This window comes from Anolis carolinensis, chromosome 2 (assembly GCF_035594765.1).
Source record: "Anolis carolinensis isolate JA03-04 chromosome 2, rAnoCar3.1.pri, whole genome shotgun sequence".
Taxonomy (NCBI): Eukaryota; Metazoa; Chordata; class Lepidosauria; order Squamata; family Dactyloidae; genus Anolis; species Anolis carolinensis.
In genome coordinates, this window is record NC_085842.1 from 164,825,784 (window position 1) to 164,839,512 (window position 13,729).

The 13,729-nt window shown below is 42.1% G+C and overlaps 1 long non-coding RNA gene across 6 annotated transcripts in view; it reads right to left on the bottom strand.

Moving 5' to 3' along the window:
* Nucleotides 1-2,112: 2,112 nt before the first annotated feature.
* The window catches only part of LOC103279415 (uncharacterized), a 162,380-nt gene continuing 150,763 nt past the window's right edge, over nt 2,113-13,729 (bottom strand). For 3 of the 6 annotated variants that reach the window (XR_010003046.1, XR_010003043.1, XR_010003047.1), the window contains exons 3-7: nt 8,063-8,225; nt 6,303-6,395; nt 5,071-5,149; nt 2,713-2,926; nt 2,113-2,187 (exon numbers count right to left, since the gene is read on the bottom strand). This is a non-coding gene — a long non-coding RNA (uncharacterized LOC103279415). Of the gene's footprint in view, nt 2,188-2,626; nt 2,927-5,070; nt 5,150-6,302; nt 6,396-8,062; nt 8,226-13,729 lie in introns of all 6 variants that reach the window. The other 3 variants (XR_010003048.1, XR_010003045.1, XR_010003044.1) reach the window with 3 other exon arrangements.

A 13,729-nucleotide genomic window follows, 5' to 3' on the forward strand; every position in this document is an offset into this window, starting at 1 on the left:
ATGTAATTTGACATTTAATAGGCTTTTCCTTAATCCCTCCTTATTATCCAACATTTTTGCTTATCCAACGTTCTGCCGGCCCATTTCTGTTGGATAAGCGAGACTCTACTATATTAATAACCAAAGCCTGTGATTGGAATGAATTCATGACCTGCAGGTAGGATGTCCCCAATCAATGCTATTTGAAGGCATCAAACTGCTTTGTATTCACTACAACTTTGGAAATGGATCAAGGCATCAGTAACTAAGAGTTGAGCATCCATTTCTTTTTCTTTTCTTTGTTTTGACAACGACAATGTCTTTCACCCAAGGAACCAACAATAAAACTGCATTATAAATATTCTTCTGCCAAATGAGATCTAGAAGGTAAATGTATCTCTAATCTTCTGGAATTCCTTCCATTCCTCCCTAAAAAATTAGACTCTTCCTGTAAAAGCTAGTTGTGGTTGTATCATTTGGGTTCTTGAAGCCAGGAGTGGGAGGCAGAGGGAAATGAAGAATGTACTCCATGTGTATGGAAAAACCAGTATTTCATCTAATAGCTCAGCCTTTATCAGTGCATCCTTAGGGATATCCAAGGCATGGATTACTTGGCGGTTTTAACAGAAATGCCAACAAAGCTGAGCAATGAGATTACTCTGAAGACCTGTAGACTAAACACTAGGCCACACGTGTCAAACACAAGGCCCGCGGGCCAAATCTGACCAAATCATTTTATGAGGCCTGCAAGGTCTTCAGTGCCAGGGCAACATAGTTACATTTACACAGTCTTGCAATTACAGTAGAGTCTCACTTATCCAACATAAACGGGCCAGCAGAATGTTAGATAAGCGAATATGTTGGATAATAAGGAGGGATTAAGGAAAAGCCTATTACACATCAAATTAGGTTATGATTTTACAAATTAAGCACCAAAACATCATGTTTAACAACAAATTTGACAGAAAAAGTAGTTCATTACAAAGTAATGCAATGTAGTAATTACTGTATTTACAAATTTAGCACCAAAATATCACGATGCATTGAAAACATTGACTACAAAAATGTGTTGGATAATCCAGAACGTTGGATAAGCGAGTGTTGGATAAGTGAGACTGTACTATACCAGCAACTTTTTGAAGGCAACCATAAGGCTGATGTGGCCCTTGGTGAAAATGAGTTTGACACTAAGACAAAATAGTGTGTTTAGTTTCATTTTCACTTTCCTCACTGATGAAATACCATCTCCTCTAAACTAATCCGATGTTTTGCTGCCTGAGGCAAAAATGAACAGAAGCAGCTGAATCTTACTTCCACATTGGCATATCATCAAATTTGTATAGATAAAACAGATAAACATGAAGTCAAGCAAGAATGTGGTCAAGGTAGCAGACATTATTAGTGAAGAAGAATTAGCAACCTGGGAGGCTGCCATGATTTGCTTTTGCCTCCGCTTACTGGGGGCCCTTCCATGCAGCCCTATACCCCAGAATATTAAGGCAGAAAATCCCACAATATCTGCTTTGAACTGAGTTATCTGGGTCCACACTGCCATATATTCCAGTTTAAAGCAGAAAATGTGGAATTTTATTCAGCTGTGTGGAAGGGCCTTTCCTGGGCCTTTCCACACAGTCCTATATCCCAGAATATTAAGGCAGAAAATCCCACATTGTCAGCTTTGTACTGGAATATATGGTAGTGTGGACTCAGATAATGCAGGTCAAAGCAGATATTGTGGGATTTTCTGCCTTGATATTCTGGGATATAGGACTGTGTGGAAAGGCCCAGGGAATGGAAAGATTTTTGCCCCCTGAATGAATTGAATGCAAGCTACGTTTGTATATTGAACTCAACCGAAATAAACTGAGGACAAAGGGGGAAGTAATTAATCTATATTGTCCCTGCCAAAATTGGGCAGCTTTACTCCACCACAGCTTGATATAGCACTATCCTGAAAGTGAGGGGGATGGCCAGAGCTTTGGCCTAATAAACCTCAGCATTTATTTCCTGAGCTGGTTACCTTGCTCTGCCTAATGACAGGGATGGCCCTCCGTCTCCTTCTGACAAAGATCTGGAAGTCTCCAAGCTGGCTGGACTATGCTCCCTGTGAGCCTGGCTGAGCCCATGTGACTGGTAAGAGCTCCACACAGGCCTCTTGCCCAGTCTTGAAGTGAGTCATAAGAGCTGGCAGGAGAGTGGGGAAGGTTTCTGGAGTGTAAACAAAAGAATTTGGTTAGGGAGTCTTCCTGAGCCTAGACTGTATTGTCCCTGTGTTTCTCAGGCTCAGTAACTTCTTTAGGTTACGATGTATGAGACAATCCAAGAAAACACTTTTCATTTTGATCTACTTTGCTTAGCTGCTCAGCATATTAAATGTGCCGTTTTCAACATGAATCGCCTGAAAATAAAAATGTGGGAACCTCTGTCTCAGTTAAACATTACATTGTGGTTTTGATACAGAGAAAACACAGACCTATGATGAAACATGTGCCCATTTGGTCTCTCTGTCTTCCCAAAGATTGTGTCCACTAAATGTATAGGACTACAACTTCCGTGGATAACAACCATGTTGACACCATAATAACACTGCTGTACTAAAAGTTTTTTCCCCTTGGCTTCTTCCATTCCACATCTGTTCCAAACTCACATTGGCATCCTGTTGGAACCCCTGTGGTGCAGTGAGTTAAACCCTTTTGCCGGCAGGACTGATAACTTGAAGGTTGGGTTGCTGACCTAAAGGTTCGAATCCAACCGGGGGAGAGCGTGGATGAGCTCCCTCTATCAGCTCCAGCTCCATGCGGGGAAATGAGAGAAGCCTTCCAGAAGGATGGTAAAAACATCAAAACATCCAGGCGTCCCCTGGGCAACGTCCTTGCAGATGGCCAGTTCTCTCACACCAGAAGCGACTTGCAGTTTCTCAAGCTGCTCCTGACACGAAAAAAATATCCTGTTGGAGACACACAAATATGTTTCGCTTGCATGTGCATATATCATTTTGAAGAGATTGATATTCCTTCCCCATAAGATTCACTTCTCCAGTTTACAAAATTATTACAGCAGAGGCCCCTGGTAGGTCTCAGTAGTGATGTCATCATTGTGTGTCCCGTTATATCCCTGCAAAGCATGGAAAGGCCATGCAGGGGATTTCAGAGGCTATCCAGGATCTGAACCCAGGTTTTTTCCTTTAAATTGGATTCTGAGTCATCACTGCCAGATAATCTTGGATAAACAGAAAACCTGGGATCGGAACCTGGGATATAGGGCCAATACGGAAGGGCCATCAAATTCTTCTTTCCATTGTGTCTGCATGTATAAAATAACTTCAATTAAAAGAAGTTAAAGAGCAGTTCATAGATTTTTTTATCATGTCAGACGCGAATTCTGGTGTGCTTCTCTCATGTCCCCACAAACTAGAGCTGGCAAACAAGAGCTCACCCCATCTCACGGATTCGAACCAGCAACTTTCAGGTCACCAACACAACCTTCAGGTCAGCAGTTCAGCCGGCATAAGGGTTTAACCCTTTGCGCCACCACGGCTTCATAGTAATTGGTTGTGATGGTGTCAGTATGCATCCCATCTGAAAACAGTGTGCATTCCGTCATAAAACAAATACAATGCATACTGATGGAAATTGAATATTTCTTAATGCGATGAGGTCCTCAGTTATGTGGTGAAGGACAAGGAGGAGGAGCTATAGTTATACCCTGTTTCCCCGAAAATAAGACATCCCCAAAAAATAAGACCTAGCAGAGGTTTTGCTGAATTGCTAAATATAAGGCCTCCCCCGAAAGTAAGACCTAGTAAAGTTTTTGTTTGGAAGCATGCCCGACGCCCGCCAAACAAAACACCAGAATTTGCAGGATCGGTAAATGTATATGCCAGTTGTACATGGAAATAATGGTAATAATATATTAAAATGTTATATTATTTATATTTATACAGTAGTAACAAGAAATTCTTGACAGGAGTCATAGTTTGTCTGATTTGTAATGACAACTACTGTACAGTATATAATAAATGTTCATTTTTTTTTGTTCAATAATAAATGTGAATTCTTCTTCATGGAAAAATAAGACATCCCCTAAAAATAAGACCTAGCACAAATTTGGGAGCAAAAATTAATATAAGACACTGTCTTATTTTCGGGGAAACACGGTAGTAGAGAAGCAGCAACAATAGCAGCTGGGAAACTGCCATAACAATGTACGATGCCTATAAATCCAACCATAAACTTTGGCATTTCAAATTTCTTGTGGGAAGGGAGTGCTATGTGTAGGAATTTGATGTTATTTAGTTTGAATTCAACCTGCAGGGCAGAACATTCCCCACTGGAATAGGGGAATGTTCAGGCTTCAAGACTGGAGGAGATTCAAAAATGTGCATGAAAGAACTCTATTATGACACCATTTCATACACAGTGCTTCTCACAACCACAATGCAGTTGGGAGGAAGAGTGGGAGGAAGAGAGGCTCTGCTCTGATTGTCAGTACTTTTCTTGATTTTTCCCCTTCCTTAAAAGTAGCAGAAAGGTAGGAAAACATTTGGGGGCTGTGGCTTTCTTGATTACTACAAGAGGAGATGCCACACCTTGCACATTTTTCATGGCTGTTCAAGTGTTAAAAGGTATGGTGGGAAACCTTTCTCTGAGCCAGGAGGTTGGCAGCCGGCATGGGTGCCCTTCCTGTACCCAAGGCACAATCTAGCCAAAGCCAAGCCTATGGAAGAACCCATTGCCTTGGAGCGCCACACCCTTAATGATCTCGTACAGAGATTGGAACATTAGCAAGAAAAATTGAGAAAACACAATTCACTTTTATGTTAGCTATTAACATTAATGTAAACCATAGGACTGAGAGAGGTAAAGGTATATAATAGTTGTGTGAACACTGTGACTTGCAGGTGGCAGATTTGGTTGTTGGAACAAGAAGAAATGTTCTTTGAGTAACTTAAGTTAATGCTAATCAAATATTAATGCTGATCAAAGTGATTAATTACAACATTCACACTGGTCTCCAACAGACAACAGTTCTTTCTCCCACCCTGGACCTTCCACAGATATATAAATCTTCCTTGCTTAGTTTCCAATATACCTCACAACTTCTGAGGATGCCTGTCATAGATGCGGGCAAAACGTCAGCAGAGAATGCTTCTGGAACATGGTCATACAGCCTGGAAAACACAACAACCCAGTAAATTAAGTTGCTTTCTCCAATTTCAAGTTAGATTTTGTAGTAATTTTAACTTAGATTTTGTGGTCCATTACATTTAGAGACTGCTAAATTGGTGAAATCTATCCTAAAGCTGCTGTCTAATAAATTGCACATTTAATTTTTGCCATATAGTTGGCTTGATATAGATGGCCTAGGGGATAAAAGCCTCGTGACTTGAAGGTTGGATTGCTGACCTGAAAGCTGCCAGGTTCGAATCCCACCTGGGGAGAGCGCGGATGAGCTCCCTCTTTCAGCTCCAGTTCCATGCAGGGACATGAGAGAAGCCTCCCACAAGGATGGTAAAACATCAAAACATCCGGGCGTCCCCTGGGCAACGTCCTTGCAGATGGTCAATTCTCTCACTCCAGAAGCAACTCCGGTTGCTCCTGACACGGAAAAAAAATGTTCAATTTTCACATGAATTAATGAGCTTGAAGAGTTTTGGGCTTAATTGACTCAATCATGGGATATCTCTAGAAGGCCTGATTGCCCCAAATATTGTGGTATTTTCTTTTTAGCTACCCTTGCTGTACACAAATTCTGTGCTGTTGAAATGTTGCCCTTTAGCCCTCACTGCATATGCATATATTTTGTATTCAACATAGGAAGCTAGTAAGAAGCTGTAACAGTGTTGGTGAGTGTTTTCCAGGCTGTATGGCTTCTGGAACATGGCCATACAGCCCGGAAAACATACAACAACCCTGTGATTCCGGCCATGAAAGCCTTCGACAACACAGCTGTAGCAGTCTTTGGGACAACAGTCATTTTAAGATGTGGAAGTCTCATCCTCATGCAAGGATTTTGAAAACACTGAATTAAATGTTTCGTCTTTTTCTCCTTAATGGATTTTTAGTTGCAAAAAAGCAAGAGAGAGGAAAAGCAGTAGAAAGATTAGGGAAGGCAATTTCATCTGAAGTCCACTGAATATTCAGTGACTAGAGCAGGAGCACAATAGAAGTCTTATCTAAGTTCATAGTGTGATGATGTTCAGTCACAACTCTGAAAGTGCAGACTTGCCCCAAAGTCCTCTAGCAAAACCAAAGTGACAGTTTCAAGGGTTTGCCTGTGCTGCCCAGTTCTGAGTGCCATTAAAGACAAGCAAAGGAACATACCTGGCCCTCTTTTTGCACAACTCACCAGCAGCTTCTCCTGCACACACACACCATGATATCAGTAGGATCATAATCCTGCAGTTGTGTTGACTCCTTCAAAGTAATATGAACTATTTAAATTTTCAGTTCCAGGTATCAGGCTATCTTGAATCAACATTGCTTATAAAACTATATGAAAGATCAGTAGAAAACAACCCTTCAAGGGCAGATTCTCAATTCTGCCATACTATGGTGGGTAAATGTTTTGAGCTCTCATAGGTCACTTCAGAAAAAGCCTATGTAGGCCAGTGAAGTGTTCCTCCAAAAGAGAAAAATGTTTCTGAGTCCCCTTCCACACAGCTGAACGAAATCCTACATTATCTGCTTTGAACTGGGATATATGGCAGTGTGGACTCAGATAATCCAGTTCAAAACAGATATTGTGGGATTTTCTGTCTTGATATTCTGGGTTATACGGCTTTGTGGAAGGGCCCTGAAAGGTTTTGTTCCTGTACAAAACAATGTACAGTAGAGTCTCACTTATCCAACATAAACGGGCCGGCAGAACGTTGGATAAGCGAATACGTTGGATAATGAGCAGAGATTAAGGAAAAGCCTATTAAACATCAAATTAGGTTATGATTTTACAAATTAAGCACCAAAACAACATGTTATACAACAAATTTGACAGAAAAAGTAGTTCAATACGCAGTAATGCTATGTAGTAATTACTGTATTTACGAATTTAGCACCAAAATATCACGATGTATTGAAAACATTTACTACAAAAATGCGTTGGATAATCCAGAACGTTGGATAAGCGAGTGTTGGATAAGTGAGACTCTACTGTATTTTGTAGATCCACATGACATTTCTTTCACCTCAAATAATTTCTTGGGACTTCCAGCATTACCAAGGACTTTTGAATCTTATTTCCCAGATCAATTTAAATGAATCTAGTATTTTCCTAATTGAAAATACTGGGGGAGCAGGCTTGTTTTCTGCTGCTCTGGAAACTAGGACCCAGAACAATGGATTCGTATTTTAGGAAAAGTGATTCCACCTAAACTTTAGGAAGAATGTCCTGACTGTAACAGTGAAATATGCTGCCTCGGAGTGTAGCAGAGCCTGCTTCTCTATGAGTTTTTAATCAGAGGCTGAATGGTCATCTGTCAGTAGTGCTTTTATTTGTATTCTTCCATAGCAGAACTGATTGGGTTAGATGGTTCTCAAGGTCTCTTCCAACTCTATTGTTCTATCATTCTACTTGGCTGTCTATTTGTCCTATTCTGGAATTAGCTAAGATGGCCAAAACCAATAAACAGATCTGTTGTTTCCAGGAGATAGGTTAAACAAAGATCAAGTGAAGGAAAAAGGAAACAGAATGATCATAATAATATTTCCAAAGCTCTTTAGCATTTTGCCTGTAACTCTAGAATATTAATTTTAAAGGGCTCAGTGGAAATCAATTTCTGAAACACTGCATAAGTTTCAATGAGACATGTAACCAGGAGGAAGAGGTTGAGAAGAATACAGGGGAGAAAGGAGTGAGAAAAACCTGGGACTTTTGAAGGAGGAGTTTGGATTCGATCCTGGGAATATGCCGGTAAAATCACAACAATAAATGGACACTCTTAATTTTCCCCCTTCTGGATGAGATCTAGGTTCTGGCAGTTTCCATGAAGTGGTAAAGCATTGAGCATGGCCATGGTTTGGAAAAGTTATGACCAACATTAGTGGAGAACACTTCCTGTGTCAAAGTAATGAATTGCTTTACTTACCATCATACTTACACAAATGTCCAATAGAAGCAGTCCAATTATCATGCATTTGCTGCAGCTTTTTTCTCAAGGTCCTTCACAGTCCTGAAGAGAGGTTCTGGCTTCAGGTCATCCTGGCTGTCAAGCAATCTACTTCCTGCTGGGGCTGCTTTGGCTGGAGATCCTGCATTGAGCAGAAAGTTGGAGAACACATTGGGCCATTTCCAATTTTATGATCCGTGGGGAGAGGCAGGTAAGAAATAAACATTGTTGTTTTTGTTATGATTCTATGGTTATAGCACACCGCATTTCCATCTTGAAGAAACAAAAGCACCCCTCCTTTTTGTCCTTAGCCACAACAAGAGGCCAGCTTTCCCAATAACTTAAAATTTGGGATATTTCTACAATTCCCTGTTACATTCCAATGTAATGCAACAGAAAGGAAAAGAAAAGGAATCTTGATATGGAAAATTAATTTTGGAAACGTTAAGCAATTAACGTGCCAACTCACTCTCTCTCTCTCTCTCTCTCTCTCTCTCTCTCTCTCTCTCTTGTTTTTTGGCATACTCTCCCGAGGAACTCTCAGCTCTTTTTGCTGAGCTATTTTTAAACTTCATGTCAAATTTTACAGTTGAGGATGATGAGACTGTTAATGGAGGAGAAGAGATCGGGAAGCAGTTTATTAAGCCCATGAACTTCTTGGCATTTTTGTAGGATGGTGCCAGTGCCTCCAAACAGCAAAAAAAAAAAAAACTGTACCACCCTGAACACACCTAGGCCCCTCCACACAGCTGAATAAAATCCCACATTATCTGCTTTGAACTGGAATATATGGCAGTATGGACTCAGATATCCCCATTCAAAGCAGATATTGTGGAATTTTCTGCCTTGATATTCTGGGTTATATAGCTGTGTAGAAGGGCCTCTCAAATCTCTGATTTGAGAAGTGAAGCAGGTTTGACCTAGGACCTCTTCACACATGCCTTTTTTTCTGTGGCGTAATGGTATTTTTAGTCTTCAGCCACAGAACTACTTCCGTGGCTGCTCCATGGTTGAAGTGCCACTGCCTTCAAAGAAATGGCGACAGTGAACAATGACAGGCTCCCTGTCTTTCCATAAGGAAAGATGGGTTGAGCCACTGAAAACAGGCTTCCTCCCTCATGTGATGAGGAAGGGGGGAGCCACAACAGAATGGGGCATGAGGGAACAAGTCCCAATGCCCCCTGCGCAACTGCCGACAGGACGCAGTGATCCTCTACAATTTTGACTGCACATCTGACAAGGTCCCTGGTTAGTACTTGGCTTTCCACCAGGGATCTCCAGATTAGGCTGTGGAAGAACCCCAGCTGAAACTGTGGACAGTCACTGCTGCAAGTCAGAATTGACACCATTGGACTCAACCTGTGGGTCCCTAGGTGTTTTGGCCCACAACTCCCAGAAATCCCAGCCAGTTTACCAGCTGTTATGATTTCTGGGAGTTGAAGGCCAAAACATCTGGGGACCCACAGGTTGAGAACCATTGGACTAGATGGACAAATGGCCTGGTGTGCCAAGAAGCAGCTTTTTAGATGTTTAGCTTCCAAAGCATCAGATGGTACTAACATTTTAAGGATTACCAACTGGGGTCTAGTTTAATTAATCCCTTCAGACAACTGCTCCAGCTGCAAAAGCTGCAATTTCTTGTCTTGTGAATCGTAGTCACCACATCCCATGCCTTTTTGTTAGCATGAAAAGAATCTCCTGATGGAAGTGATATGGGGTCAGGGATGTGGAGACATCTGACCATCGGTTTTGTGTCATTTGGGGGCTGGTTGCCAAAAACACAAGGCTCACGGGCATTTTTTGCTGCTAAATCTGGCCAGTGGAGTTGTTCCAGGTACTGTAGTTAGAAATCTTTTACAGCTTGGACCGCAGGGTGAATTTGGATGATTTCTGGGTAGCCCACAGTGACCATTTTGTGGAATATTTAGCTCCATCCTGACCAGGATTCCAAATATATCACAGCTGTCTGGGATGTAACTATGCCGTCACCTTGCCAGGTTCATAAAGGTGTCTTTCAGTTTATGTGCATTCGCTCAGATTCCTGAAGTAAAGCGTACCACATGTGCACTTAGCCTTTCTCCTTCATGGCTTGCAAAATCTGATGGGGCAAGCCTGATCCGTTGGATGGTAAAAACTACGAATGCATTGAGCACTGTACCAGCTGTATTTAAGGATGGCTTGCAGCGTCTATGTCATGGGTCCCTTACATCCCGAACTCAGCAGTGGCTGGTGGCTTCAATATCAACTTGGCTCTGGTCTGAATGTGAACTTCAGAGGAGCATTCTGCACTTATAAACCCTATAACCCACACAGTTTCAACATCTTGACCACTCCTTTAAAGTTCAATCAAGAGCAGATCAACCATTCCTAATGACAACAGACACCAACAACCCCTGCACTGTGATTAAATCTCAGAATTATTAACAGCTATCCAAATGCGTCATCCTTTTATGTTTCATGAATAATGCTCTTGATGGTCACATAGTATGTTACATTTTTATTTATAAGGTGGCCACTCATATTTTATTATTTTTATTTTTTGAAGAAAAATATCCATTCTGTGCCACAATTAAAATGCAAAATTTTGATCCAAAGGGAGACCCTAGGACATTTCCTGACTGAGAATCCCCACTACCGCCTACTCCCCATTCCAGTTTTCTTTTCTTTTGGAGGGAGTAAACAGCAACTCAGATTTTAGAAAGTGAGGGCCTGCGATACCATCAATACTACCATATAATGCAGTTTCACACTGATGCAGGTCAGTGCAATTCAGTAGCATTATATGAGTCAACATTGCATTATAGGGACATTGTAGATCAGTGTTTCTCAACCTGTGGGTCCCCAATTGTTTTGGCCTACAACTCCCAGAAAACCCAGCCAGTTTACCTGCTGTTAGGATTTCTGGGAGTTGAAGGCCAAAACATCTGGGGACCCACAGGTTGAGAATCACTGGTGTAGACTCATATAATGCAATATAACTGTATTGAACTGTGTCCGATGAATCTCTACTAACCATATAATGCAGTTTCATAATATGGTGTGGATGGGGCCTTAAAGACCCATGGCAGCCCCTCTTCATTCCAAACAAGAACAGCAGGATGGCTCAAATCCTGTCGGTTAGTCCCAACTAGAGAATGATAAATCCACACATAGGTAAATCCTGTTGATACAATGGATGCATTGTAGTTATGCCAATCTTTGAAAAGGTACTACTACAATCATAATGTGTATCTTCCTGGTTACCACTACCATCACCAGACAGACAGACATGATGGTATTTAGAGAATCCTCTTGCCTAGATACCCGAAAACTACCAAATTTCATTTTATTTTGGAAGCTAAAGTGAGTATAGCTCTGGTTAATACTTGATGGGAGACCATCAATGAACACCAGGTGCTGTAGGCTATATTTCAGAAGTAGAAGCTGGCAAAACTTCTAGGTAGTCCTTGCCTAAGAAAACCTTATGAAATTAATGTAGTTGCCATAAACTGAAAGGTAGCTTAAAGGCATGTGTGCACACACATACACACATCTGGAAAATATTTTAATTTGCTGAAGAGTTATTGTAAAGCCGAGAACAAGTGAACCATGGGCTGCAAGTGGCCCTGTGCCTATTTTGACACCTGTTTCTCACCACCTAATTTTCTACCTGCTCCGTTGCTAAATTTGTGTTGCACAGTGGCCTACAATTTCATTTTTAAAACAAGCCATAGAGGCTGCCATTTAATTTAATTTTAACACCCTCCTGAAAGTATGAATTGGCTTGTAAACATGGAGCCTGCTCTCCATGTGCTTTGTTAAAGTGGTAGGTGTTACCACTGCCAGATTACTAATATTTTACAAAACAGTGGCAAATGTTTCCAGTGCCTAGTTGAAGCTCTGTGGATATCCCACGGAAAGGGAAAGACTTTCACTTGTATGTCACTTCCAACTCTAACGCGTTCCTTTACACTTGTGGCTATTTATCATAGCCACTAACAAAAATCAAATAATAATAATAATAATAACAAAACTTTATTCATATTCCGCCCTATCTCCCCGGAGAGACTCAGGGCAGATTTCAAACATAAAAGGCAAACATTCAATGCCCAGATAAAACAACAATACACCTATAATAACAAAACTTAACAACCCAACATATAAAAACAAATGATAACTTAACAACTAAAATAATATAAAAAAACACAACCTATTATGTCAGACATGAAACAAAACATCAGACATTGAACAGAAGCATCAATTTCCCAGTTCTTTGGGGGCAAATAGATATCTATTGAGCTGGTGGGGCTAAACAGGGCACGGATACGGATGGTAGCTATTAATCTGAAATACTGTATAATGATAGTATTACCATCTGCTCCTGCTCCTGCTCCTGCTCCTGCTCCTGCTCCTGCTCCTGCTCCTGCTCCCGCTCCCGCTCCACCTGCTCCTCCTGCTTCTTCTTCTGCTCCTTTTCCTGCTCTTCCTCCTCCTGCTCCTGCTCCTGCTCTTCCTGCTCCTCCTCCTCCTGCTCCTGCTCTTCCTTCTCCTCCTCCTCCTCCTCCTGCTCCTCCTCATTAGCCAGGAAAAGTTATGTCTTCAGCTGTTTCTTGAAGGCGGGGAGGAAGGGAGTTCCTCCTTAAGTTAACTCCTTAGGAAGGGAGTTCCATAGGTGGGGGCTGGCCACGGAGAAGGCCCTTTCCTCATTCCCACCAGCCATGCTTGGGACGGCGGTGGGATCAAGTGCAGAGCCCCCTCCGATGACCACAGTGTCCAAGTTGGTCTGTAGTGAGAGATGTGGTTCGTCAAATAGTCTGGACCCAAGCCGTTTAGGGCTTTAAAAGTAATAACCGGCACTTTGTCTTAGCCAGGAAGCAGATAGGCAGCCAGTGGAGCTGCTACAGCATGGGGGTGGTTCTCTCCCTGAACGGCACTCCAGTTAGTAACCTGGCTGCCAATCTCTGGACCATTTGAAGCTTCTGAATTATTTTCAAAGGCAGCCCCACGTAGAGAGCATTGCAGTAGTCCAAACGGGATGTAACTAAGGCGTGGACTGCCATGGCCAAGTCTGGCATCTCAAGGTACAGGCAGGGCCGGCCCCACCATAGAGGCCACGTGAAGCGGCCACCTCGGGCGCAGGTCCCCGGGGGGGGCACCGTCAGGCTTCCCCCACCCCTGCGGGGGGGCACTTTTCCCCACCCCCTGCGCGGAGCCGGCGGGGGGGCGCTTTTCTCCACCCCCGCTTAATATTTTAAATTATCTCCGGCCGGCCCTGGGTACAGGCATAGCTGGCGCACAAGTTTTAACTGCACAAAGGTGCTCCTGACTACTGCTGACACCTCCTAACCCAAACTAGAAGAACAGTGGTTAAGGTGTCCCCTAAAAGGCCCAGTCTTCATGGGGTCATTTAGCCCAAGTGTTTTTGTATTTGAGAAAGGGAGGAGAAGGGGAACAAGAAACTGGCAGGCTAGAAAGCAGCTTGGAACCATTACTGGAAATCTAATACCTTGGTGTTAACATTATACTGTTTTTTTAAAAGACCAATTCATTAGTCATTACTTGTTGCTCACAAGTACCAAATAATAGTCCTCATTACTGGCTTGATTCAAATGTGTTCCTATTTGACTTGCAGTTTAAAAGGACAAATCACTTTCTAAAAGTTTCCTC